Source organism: Acromyrmex echinatior, chromosome 7, assembly GCF_024713525.1.
Source record: "Acromyrmex echinatior isolate Ae372 chromosome 7, ASM2471352v2, whole genome shotgun sequence".
Classification (NCBI taxonomy): domain Eukaryota; kingdom Metazoa; phylum Arthropoda; class Insecta; order Hymenoptera; family Formicidae; genus Acromyrmex; species Acromyrmex echinatior.
The window spans coordinates 12,618,758-12,631,016 of NC_141858.1; the positions used below are offsets into that span (position 1 = coordinate 12,618,758).

Below are 12,259 nucleotides of genomic sequence, written 5' to 3' on the forward strand. Positions count from 1 at the left end.
ACCGTACGACATGACTGTGTATGATCGTGCATTCGAATGAGCCTCTTAAGACGCGAAGACGGGTGCATCGCGTTGAGGCACGTTCGTACCAACAGAAGGGGTAATGGGAGAAACGTTGCACCCTTCACTGTACTTCTTCAAATCCGTAGATAGTAGGGTACTAATAGACTCGAGGGTCTTACGTGGATTTGCCGTTTTCCGTGGAATTGCCGCGGAATCTCTCTTTTGCATATAAATGTATTTATAAATATCCGATTTTGGTCTCGCGATTACCTAAACTCCTTCTTCCGTTTACTTATTTGTCTATTTAGTCGATCTCTTGCTAAATCGTTTGAAGCTGTGCAAGCAGCGCGCGGTAAACCAAAGATAACTTCATTGGCTGGCTGAATTTTAAGATTAACCGCGATGTGGTTACTTCGGCACTTGAAATGACGCTCGATCCTTCGTCACTACGCAAATGCGCTTTTGGTCTCTAACACTTCCTTTATTCGAAATTTACATCGCTCTTCAAAGGCCGCATTTTAATGTATCCAGTGCGATTATCTTATTCTCGTTTCTTGTTCGAAAACTCATTTATATTTATTTTTGTTCACTATATTAAATTGATACTGTTTAAAGAGTTTTTCGTAAATAATTTCTTCGTTCTGAATCTTTAATTAAATTCATCATTTTTTCAAGAGTGCAATCTATATACATATTTATGTACATTTATTTTATATTTTATATTTTTATATTTATATTCCTTAAAAGAATTTTTTTACCTTATTAAGGAGCGATGTATATTTCAGACTTCAGATTAAAACTAAAGTTATATAATAAAAATAAGCAGGTTTATATAAAGATAATTGCAAAATCAATTTTAAAAATATATATTGTTTCAATAATGAGAGAAAACAAAGAAAATAGATGATATTTTTCTGTTGCTGTATTAGATCGACATACACTTTTGACACAGTTCACAGTGTTTTTCTTTCTTAATTTTTATTTAGAGAGAAATATTGCGTCTCTCAATGTCTGACATAATTTCAGACATTTAAAGTATAAGAGTAATATTATCTTAAACTATTAGTGAGCAGAATCACGCCTCTAGATGGTATATCTTTCCGCACGGCGAACAGGGCAATTAATCGCTCGTTTAGGCTGCAGTAGATAAGGTCACTGACATTACATCCCGGTAAACTGTTCACCCGATGCGTAAGACGTCGCTTCGCCGACCAATGCACTTTTGTACTCCCACGCTCTTCCGGTCGTAAGATGCATCGAATCGCCTACACGGAAGAGAGCTTCGTTGTAAAACACGTTATCGATAATAATGTTCCGTCACACGAGACGTATAATGTTACAATTAATGTTATATTGAGGTAAAATTACAAGTTTGTACACTCTACGTGAAAAAAAATTTTTTTTTAAATTCTAGTTTTTACAATTTCTAATTTTTTTATGTAATTGAATTGCTCGTTTATTTGAAATTTCATACATAATATATTTTTAACACAATGTAACATATTATATTACATATATGAGTGTTTGTGCTCTCTTAATTAATTAATAGAGTAATTTGTCCACACATGTTTCTAAATTGTTTGATAAATTTTATAACAGCTGCATACAGTTGTTGCCCCGAGAGTATCTTTTACTTTGTAAATGAGGACACTGGGGAAGAAAAATTGCTGCATAAGAAAACAAAATGTTGCAAAATATGAGAGAAAGACTCAGTCTCTATTTATTTCAACTCCAATTTCAAGCACCTTTACGGTCATTTATGTAAGATTCACAATGTTGCCTTGTTTGCATTAGAATTTTATAGCTTTGAGAATCGTACAGCTTCATATAACCGGGCGGGTTCAATGCTCTTTTCATTATCTCACCATCAAATGACAGGCAGAGATCAGAGGGACGATGATTGAGTTCTTTTAGCATCTCTTTTTAGTCTTCTCTCGAAAGGACGAGCACGCGCGAGATTTTCTCTTCCTTTTACTCTCAATCCGCATACTGACGTTAGTTTCGCTCTTCGAGACGAAGCGACGAAAAATCGGAGATCAAAAGACGACAGGCGAGGACATTATCCTTCCTTTAATGCCACTTGAACGCCGAACTGGCACAAGCGATTTCCGGGGACAAAAGAATTCTTGATGGGGAAGTGGAATAATAGTTTGCCGAATTTTCACGCGCGCGTTGCACGGCGCAATATCTATGCAGATTAACCGACCCGCACTTGCAGATTTGAATGTTCGATGTTTGGAATTGAGAGTCATGCCAACGCATCCCGGCCTCATAACGGAGACAAAACAACGATCTAGCTGTCTGGCATACTAGTTTTATTCCCCTCATTAATTACGTCCTTATGTGTGCGCATATCCGTGCTTACAATGGATAATTGATCTCGCAGAAGTGAAATTAACCTTTGCGCAATATTTCTATTATGCCCGTTTTTATTAGTGAATTTTAATCTCGGTTTTTTAATCTAATCTAATTTTCAAGACTAGAAAAAAGATGAAGAGTTAGTTGAATCGTGATTAAAATAAAATTATATTCATGATAGAAACGGACATTAGTCAGATTAACGATTAAACGATACAACGTATTGTCATGGGGCTATTCTTTATATTGACATATAGAATTAACACTTCTCAAAAGAAAAAAACAATTGTTATATTGTCTATTTTTAAAATTTGAACAATTGTTATATTATCTATTTTTTCCTTGAATTATTGACATATTTCATAGATTGACGCGAAAGTTCCCATTACGACTGTGACACTATCCAACTAGTTTGACAGATTTCAATATATAATCTGATATATATTGATTCAATTAGATACAGTTTTGATTTTAGAAGCTATTTAAAAAATACATTTGAACATTTATAGTTAGAAAAAAACCATTTAATTAGAACAAAATGTTCAATCAATAAATAAAGAAGCGCTAAATTCGATCGAGGCTAGATCCTGGTGTCTAATAAAATTTCTGTGTGTATCTTTTATCATCAAAAAATAATTCTCTTCTAACATAGAAAGTTTAATAATATTTCTTTATTCAAAAGAAAAATTCAAAAGAATTATAGTTCAAGCGCGAAAATATCTCCTGTGAAATTGTTTCTCAATATATTTCCTCCCTTCATCTATTCTCGTTTCATTTTCCCGCGCATCGCTTCATCCCTTCGCGGGCTCGCGTTGCAACCGCGAGTTTGCCAGTGCACTCCATCCGGCGAGGAATTACGCCCTTCCGTTGCGCGGTGCGTGTCACCGGCTGCGTACATACATCCGGGGTGCGGAGAGGAGGTCGCTGGAGATCGTCGAGGGAACGGTCGAATGTTTTCTATCCGGTCAGTACTGTTCAGAATAGAGAGAATGCGGGTCTAGAGGTGGGCGTTTGGGATCGATCCCCGACTCCATTCCCGTGACGTCACTCGAAGGGAAGATAGAAGGAGAGAGGAAGACGTCGGGAAGGGTAGTAAATGGGAGGGACGGGGGGTGGTGTAGCCGGGACTTTCCGGGCGTCCCAGCGACGTATCGTTTTCCTCTCTGATGGTGCTGCCACTGCTGTTGTTGCTGCAGGTGCACCGACGTGTGAAACGACGTGTAGCCGGCACGGTGGTGTAGTGGTGGTGGTGGTAGTAGTGGTGGTGGTGGTGGTGGTGGTGGTGGTGGTGGTGGTGGTGGTGGTGGTGGTGGTGGTGATGGTGGTGGTGGTGGTGATTTGTATCCCATCGTTTCTCACACTCGCCCCTCCCGCATGCGAGCGTCTTTTTCGAAAAGTACTGATCGATCGCGACCTTCGTCGCGAGTCGAGAGTCGTCGCGGACGAGAAGTATACGCGCCACTCGTCTCGTAGGCAAGCCGTGGAGACACAGTCTCCGGCTGATATATCTTGAGGGAGGAAACCGCCGGGTTCCCCGAGAGTACAACCCTCGCCGGGTGGTAGTGGTGGTGCTAGTGCTGCTGCCGCCGCCGCAGCCGCTACGTCCTGCATCTCGTTACCGCGTCCCGTGAAACGACGTGTAGGTGGTGGTCGTAGTTGGTCGTGGTGGTGTATCTTGTCTTTCAAGTTCGTCCCCCCTTTGAAGCGGATCACCGACCGTGATACTCGCAAACGTAAGGGACCGCTGCCCGGATCCGTCGTCATCGTCGACGTCATCACTCAATCGTGACGATAACCGGTAAAATGTTGTGCCGACCATCTTGATTGTGGTCCCGTTGCGGCACAGTGCGGAGCAATGTGCAGCTCGATTCCTGCTCATTGCTTTCCGATCGTTACTATCAATTTCTTTGACACGAGGGAAGTCACTCGATACACGATACTTCGTGCTCATTCATTAAGTCGGGGATTGTTAAGGTGCGAACGAAAGGTGCGGGCAATACCCGTCGTCTTCTGTGACAATTGTATTTGCGCATCGTATCGATTAATAGTTTCGAATATCCTTGGAAGAAAATGGAGAACGGGACTCTAGCCGGTAGTGTCCGTGCTGGCTGATGCAGGCAGCAATATGGTGAACTGCCGAGTGCCTTGACCTCGGTGCGGTCACCGTCCGCATGTGGAATAGCATGTAGCGGCTATCTTCGACTTACGTTCTCTCTGTTTGATATAATCCTTTGGAAAGTTTTCGATATCTATGAATGGTACAGTTATGTATAGAGGGTACATTGTTATCGATGAAATAATCTCTTATAATCATGACGCTGTTATATTGGCACGAACGTGTTATAACATTTGCGCGATAATTATCCTTTGTATTTCTCTTTTGTGATCGTGATCTCAGATATTTGATGAAGTTGCAGTAATCAGTAATTACCAACAGTATGATTCCTTAGAGATGAGGTAGGTAGTAATAGATTTTTAATTTTTAATTATTTATGTAAAATATAAAATTACTTTCTAATAAAGTGGTTAGTATTTTTATCATAATGCGTACTAAAATAATTATAGTTAGGAGCTCCATAATAGTATTATAATTATCATGCTATATGTTTAATAATGATTATATTTATAATTCTATATATAAAAATGAATATTTGATTATCCTCGAAAGCAACTATAAAGTTACAGAACTCAAAATATAGAGTTATAAAAAATAGACTTACAGAATTATAAAATTACTAACATTACAGCGACAAAAACTACAAAAATAATTTAGTATTTTTATAGTTTCACATTTATAATTCTGTATTTTTAAATCTATAATTTTTTATAATCGTTTTCAAGAACGTAAGTTTTATAATATATAAAACTATAAATATAATTATTATTACATTTATAGTTCTATTTATAACATGATAGCGTAATAACTACAAAAATGGAGATTCTAAACTAGGAATATTTTATCACGCAATTATAGTCACAAATATCAAATACTTTTTTCAATGCGCACGTTCTTTTTTGAATAAAATTCTTGTGATAACTATAATCATTTGATAAATAAAAAAATAAAGTTTAAAATTAAATAATAGACTATACGTATATATTTAGCAATGTAAATTGTAACAATAATTAAGAGATTGATTCTTTTGATATACGTCCAATCACCTATTGTTTTAATATAAACTGTAAATAGAGAAAAATATACAAGAATCAAGTAGAGATAACGATTTATTATTATATATCAAGAGGTGTTATTTTTCGAACAGTGATAAAGGAAACCATAATTCATCTTATTCTTCTTTAGACAGGGTATGAAAAATAAGAAAGTGACAACTCATTTTCCAAGTAAGTTTTGTCCTTAGACAATATAAAAGATATACTTAATAGCCGTGAAAAAGAAAGCAAGAAGTTGAGTAGAGAAAAATAAAGACATTGATTTATTATAATAGAAAAATAAAAAAGTTCTTATTTTATGTATTATTCTTATTTGATATCAATGCCAATCTATTTCTGAATTTCTCACCATTTTGCAAAGCAATAAAATTTAATGGTATAAAAAGTATGAGTTATCAAAGTATGAGATCTTATTATATTATAAATTAATTTTTCTTAAAATTCTAAACGGTTAAAAGCTAAACGATGATTAATTGTCACTTTATTTAACTTTAATTATGTCAAATACTGTCTCCATTTTCTTTTAATTAGGAAGTAAACTAAGGAGTTTAATGATGATCCTTCTAACGTTTACGAAGCATAACTTGAAAGCGCCAAGTCACAGCCAATTTGTTTGTTGGAATTTTCTCAAAAGCCGTACATCGATGCGCTTGAAATCCGCGTAACTGGATACTAGGTTTAATTTGATTAAAGAGTAAGTTTTTGTAGGCAGCCTATAAATCAAGATCAACGAATCAGAGTAAAATGGTTTCGATGAGAGATAAATGGCCAAAGGAGTATTGCCAATTGAATGATTTGGGAATCTCTTTGCCCGCGGCCTTCATTCGTTTATTCATTCGTTCGGTGATGTCGAGATATCGAAAGGCAATAACTTGCACGAGCTGAAATAGCGGTTCATTTGTCCGCACGCGAGCAATCATTTTGATTCGCGAATCTAATTAATTACCGTTTTACAAAGGAAGTAAAAGATCCAATTAGTCTCGTTAATTAACCGGCACGCAGCATCGAGTCCCTCGTTCGCTTTTTGGAGACCATCGATTTACGTCACATTTAATATCAAGGTGAGCCGTTTCTTCGGAAGTGTGTAGGCGGCATCAATAACGGTTGTCTCTTCTAAAGCCATTCAGACTTCAGTCGATATTCCTTGCTTTTATATTGAATGACTAGTACGATTATTGTGGTTTTCGGAAAGCGGGACAGCGCGAATTTCTGTTAAACAACCGCGTTCATAAAGGCCAGTCCGTTAAATTTGTTGATTTGCGCTCTTCAATTTGGTCCAGTTGGATTGGTAAAAGCCAATAAGCGAAATTTCTGTCAAAGTGAGTTCTGTAGCGAATAATGTTACATGAATTAGTTTGAAATTATGCTTCACGTAATGTTATTTTAGTTTGTATTACTGTTTAATGGAAATACCTATTAATTAATTTTAACCTTTCATCTTATTGAGATCGCGTTAAACAATGAATCTGATGATTGCATCACAAAGTTTATATTCGGGTGACAGAATTAATAGTAGGAAAACGTGATCATTCTCATCCATGGGCGTATCCAGGATTTTTGGAGAAGGGAGGAGGTTTATCAGTTCTGTTATTATATAAACAGCAATTTTTCACGTTAATAAATTTTTTTTTTTAGATATTTTAAAACTTAGAGTGTCTCTTTTTTGTTTTTTATTTTGAAAAAAATATTAGGTTTAAATCATAACTTTTATTTATTTATTTTTTTTTTCGAAGAAAGTAAAGATAAAATATAGTTATTAAAAACGAAATGTGTTATGAATGGAACACTCATTTATCCCTCAGGGTATTTTCTTTTTTTTTCGACTCAAAAATTTTGCGAAAATTTTTCGTATATGCATATATCGGATACTCTGTTAAAGCTCTAACTAACGACGGTTTTAGAAATTTTGATTGACGGGAAGAAAAAATATTTTATATGACAACAAAAAAAGTAAAGTTATATTCTTTTATGATTAAAAATGAAAAAATGGATAAAAAATTTTGATAGGATTTGAATCTTCCAAACCTCTCTCATCTTGGATATGTTCACGTTCATCCCTTTAAAAACTCTTTATATTTTTTCAGTTAATATATTTCATCGATCAATTTCACCATCTATCATTTAATTAATTTTATCATTTAATTTAATGTATCATTTAATTTAGCACAGTCGATACCGTTCCGTAAGTAATGGCACAATAACGCAGAAAGGAAAAGAAGTGAAAAAGTGAAAAATGCTTGAGGTTTCGCTGGGATTGCATCATGAAGCTAGATACTCTTTTAATATTGAGCGATGATAAATGACGTCTAATTAACACAGTCGATACCCTTGGCAAATTGTGATAGAATGACGTAGGAAAGTTCGTAGACGGCAATAAAAATCATAAATTCTGGACGGAGCTTACAGTAGTCGGAAAAGCAGACGTTATTTCCATCGCGTTTTTGGCGTATTATCCATCATTCCTCGCAAACATCTACGTTTCCATTTCGGAATGTCAGGAAGCGAGCGAAGGAATGAACGAAGTTATCTTATAATGTGATACTTTCGTTACGAAAAACTATCATTTCTTTGACCCGTTGATCTGGTTCGTAAGCATTTCCCCGATCATCCGTCGTTTTGTAAAAAACATTCGATGATTGGAAGATGGCAGAGTCCAATTTGAAAATCTGAATCGCGATTTCCTTCCTAAATTGGCCATCGTGATGTGATCAGATCTAATATGGAGCTGCGTTTCATACAATTCAATAGTACGCACTATGGAATTTTCATTCTCCACAATGGCTCCTCCATTGGTTAGCATCGTTGATAAAATTTCTTCCATTTTGAATGTAAATATTTTGTCTCTTCGAGGAATTCAGATGAATATAGCCAGCAAGCAATCCTCGATATTTTCGGCTTTTCTCGCTTTTCAGCAATTTTCGAAATTATGTAGTGGGTAGATTAGAAATGAACAGCATCGCTCTGTAACGAAGTTAAAGATGATCCAGTCGCATTGTTTGATTAGAGATTGCTTTAGTAGAATCGCATGCTTGTAACTGACATGACTGATCCAGATTGAGAAAGTGCTTGAAAATATTCTTAATGACCATAGTTATGAAAAGATATTCATTAAATATAATCGATTAATTTTTTATTGATGAATTAAAGACATTAATTGATATCTACATGTAATTATGCATTCAAAAATATTTGAAACATTTGAGTCGAGCATAATATTCCTACATTCGCAATCAGAGAAAGAAACATGATGGTAGAAACTACAAAAGTGTTAATTACATAAGTTTTATGTGTAGAATTAATGTATAGAGAGAAAATTGAATAAATTATTTTATAGTCATTGTAATTATACGTAATATAGTTTACTTAATTATATATAAAATTAATTTATTCAACTATTATTACAATTATAAGATAATTATTCAATTATGTATATTAATTCCACATATAAAACTTGTTTAACTATCATCTTTTACTATCACTTTGTTTTTTCTAAATGTATAAATACAATTAACAAATACTTTTTATAATCACTTCAGTGTATACGTTACTAAATTTAATATTTTATCGTATGTATATTCGTATGTATATTTCATTTATTACTGGGACATTCTCTCAGTAACTGTGGTCACCAAAAAGATAAGAATTTTTCGCATTTTTGCAATCAGGGCGCGGCGCAGTTTCAGGTAAGACTTGACAGCTTAGCTTGACAGCTTGGATTAAGTCGCGTACGCGAGGCATTTTCGCGGTCTCGCCGGCGAATTCGCGCGACGATAGAGGCGGAACGCATCCCGATCGTCGATGATGGACGACGTTACGAGACGGCGAGATCGCGCGGCGGTGCGACGTGCGTCCGTCGTTACTATGCATCCGCAGCATCAAACGATGCGTCCCGCGTGGCTACGTGCCAGTTGCGGTTTGTGAACGTGCGCGGTGCGTACAGCCGCGCGACGAACGCCCGCGCCGTTTTCGAGCCCGATGACGCTACCCTCGAGACGCTGAGAAGGAAGCTGCGGAAAATGTTGATTGGACGCTGGAAGAGCAAGGACAAGAGCTCGAGCAAGAGCTCGTCCAGCAGCGGCGCTGGCAAGAAGAAACGCAAGTTCGGCAGAGAAGGTAAGAACCGACGTCGTCGCCGTTCGCTGTCCCTTCCAATCTAATGTAACAGATTCTCTAACGAATTTAAAATCGATATTTCCTTCGGGAAGGAACGGCTGCACAGTGACAGAAAGGATTTAAGAAGTTTTAGAATTACAGATGATTAAAAAGCTAGAAATGAAGAAATTTTTTTCTGACTCTCAGAAAGACGAATTGTAAAAGTATATTTTTCAGCTAACTTTTAATTTTTGCTTTGATAGATTTTTAATTAAAAATTTAATTTTAAAAGTTTAATTAAGAATTTGTTACAAAGCAAATTTTCGATAAATGACTTTTTCAACATTTTCTCATTAACATTTTCGACAAAATATTGCTTGTTGGAAAATTTTTTGTAAATTGTAGAATTAAGTTCTTTACATATAGATAATCTAATGTCCACTTTTACCAAAGTAGATTAACTTTAATCTCTGTTCAACTTACTTTATCTTTTCTTAATTCTTAGAACTAGTTAGTTGAACCAAAATTAAAATTAGACTACATTGGTAGAAACGAACATAAATGTCTATAATTCAAAAGTATCGAGTATTTTTAGCGAAATGTTGATAGTTATGTTTGTTGCAACTTGTACCAGATCCACATAAAAATGCTTGTAATTCATTTCTGCGGAACGTAAACTGATGTAATATGAGAGCTTAGTTAAAACGATGCTGCTTATCTTTTCCGCGGCAAGACGTTCTTCAAGAAAGATAAAGTGGGTGATTTTTTCGTTGAAATAACGGAACTTATGTCAAGACAGCTGGCGTTCTTATTGCCAATTAAGCGCTTAATTGGCTCGCTTGCGTAATTTTAGATTAAAGTAGAAAATATATTTGTTAGTTGCTTATGTAATTCGCAGGAACTAATGGTTTTCTTAATAGTTCTCGACTTTCATTAATGCAAATTCCAGATCATCCAAATAAATTATTTTATGTAGAGATTAAAATCGTTAAAAAACATGTAATTTAAATGATTTTCTGTTGCACGATCTTTTTTTCTCGATAAATGTTTGGCATTATTTTTTTCATCATAAATTCTGAAATTACTTAATTTTCTTCTTAATTTGGATGCAGAGATTAACGTTGTCATTATGTTTAACATCACGTTTTCTCAGTATTATTACACTGAGATTGCTTGTCTATGCAATTTAAAATGGTTCCTTCTTTCTTTCTTTCTCTTTATTACTCTTTCCTTGTCATTTAAGGTAGAGTAAGGTAAAACGCTGCATGATTCACAAGGCAACTTTGCCTATCAGCTGTCTGCATGACTCTGCCGATATATCAACGATTATACGCTACGAACGTTAGAAAGCGCTGGTAACGGAAGCGACCATCGGGTGCTGACGACTTCATCGATTTTCGATAGGCGATTTCTCCCTGAAACGACAGGGTCGAGATCGTTCAGACTCTGAGGAACACGGCGGTAGATGGGGGAGCCATTTCTCTCCGTGACCTGACATTAATTAAAAATCGGGCGAACACCGCGCCTTTGATGGCAACTGAAAATCCGTCCTGTCCACGATCCTCTTCGACCCTTCTTTATTTCTTTCGAAAACGTCGAAGGCAGATGGAATGTACTTTGCTTTCCTGCGAAAGCTCAAAGAAACTTTCTTCTGCGAGATCGTAATGGTTTATTTAGCGCGTGGATATTTTTGCAAGGAACGAAGTTAATAAAAACGATACAGATACGTAAACAATGTTAATTACATTCTTGACATTGTTCTTACATACTATAATTTGAGATTAAAGCGCGAGGGGTTAATTTTAAGATTAAATGTACTTTTAAAAAAACAATTAAACAATGTTGAGTAAATTCGTGCTTTTTAAAAATTATTAAAATACTTTCTCAGAAAGGATGATATCGAGACAAAAATATTCTTAACGTACTTAATCTTTATCGCAAACTTATGCAGTATAAAAATAAAAAAACAATAAGATTAGATTAATAATTTCTACTTTCTTCCTTTGAATTATAAATAAAATTAACTTATTATTACTTTAAAAAAGTAACACATATAAGTTTATATTGTTATGTTTAAAATTTTTATCCAATGTTATTACGTACAGTGTTGGCGCGTCATAGTGTTTGACACAAAACTGATGTCCAAAATTTTGTCTCATGGGGTAATCTCTCATGGGATAATCCCATTCTTATCTCATGGGATAACAATTGTCTTATTTACATACCATTCTTTGATTTTTCTAATTCTTTATTTTATATTCCTCGTCACTTACGCGTTACATAAATCGCTATAAGCGGTTGTATCTCATTATAACCATCGCTAAAGCGGATCAACGTCGAAAAGTTTCAAACTTGTTTGTCCTGTAGGTCATTATGGTATGAGCCAATACTTCGAGTTGCGAGTTTGAAAGTTCTAAGAGATGGCGAGAAAAGTTGAAAGGACTAAATGGATGTATAGTGTCGTCAGTGTCACGGGAATTGTTGAAACATTTTAATAGTTAAAGATAAAGGAAACCAACTTACGCTTGTAGGTGGGTTTCTGTTGAAGAAACTTAGTTGTGAAACCGAGACGTGATACTCGAGACGTGATACGGTTTAATAAATGGATCTTGAGAATCAAATTGATATTTGCTGT

General features: G+C 35.5%; 1 protein-coding gene across 17 annotated transcripts in view; it reads left to right on the forward strand.

Moving 5' to 3' along the window:
• Positions 1–12,259, forward strand: part of LOC105152304 (uncharacterized) — a 327,635-nt gene that overhangs the window by 90,374 nt on the left and 225,002 nt on the right. The window lies entirely within an intron of this gene.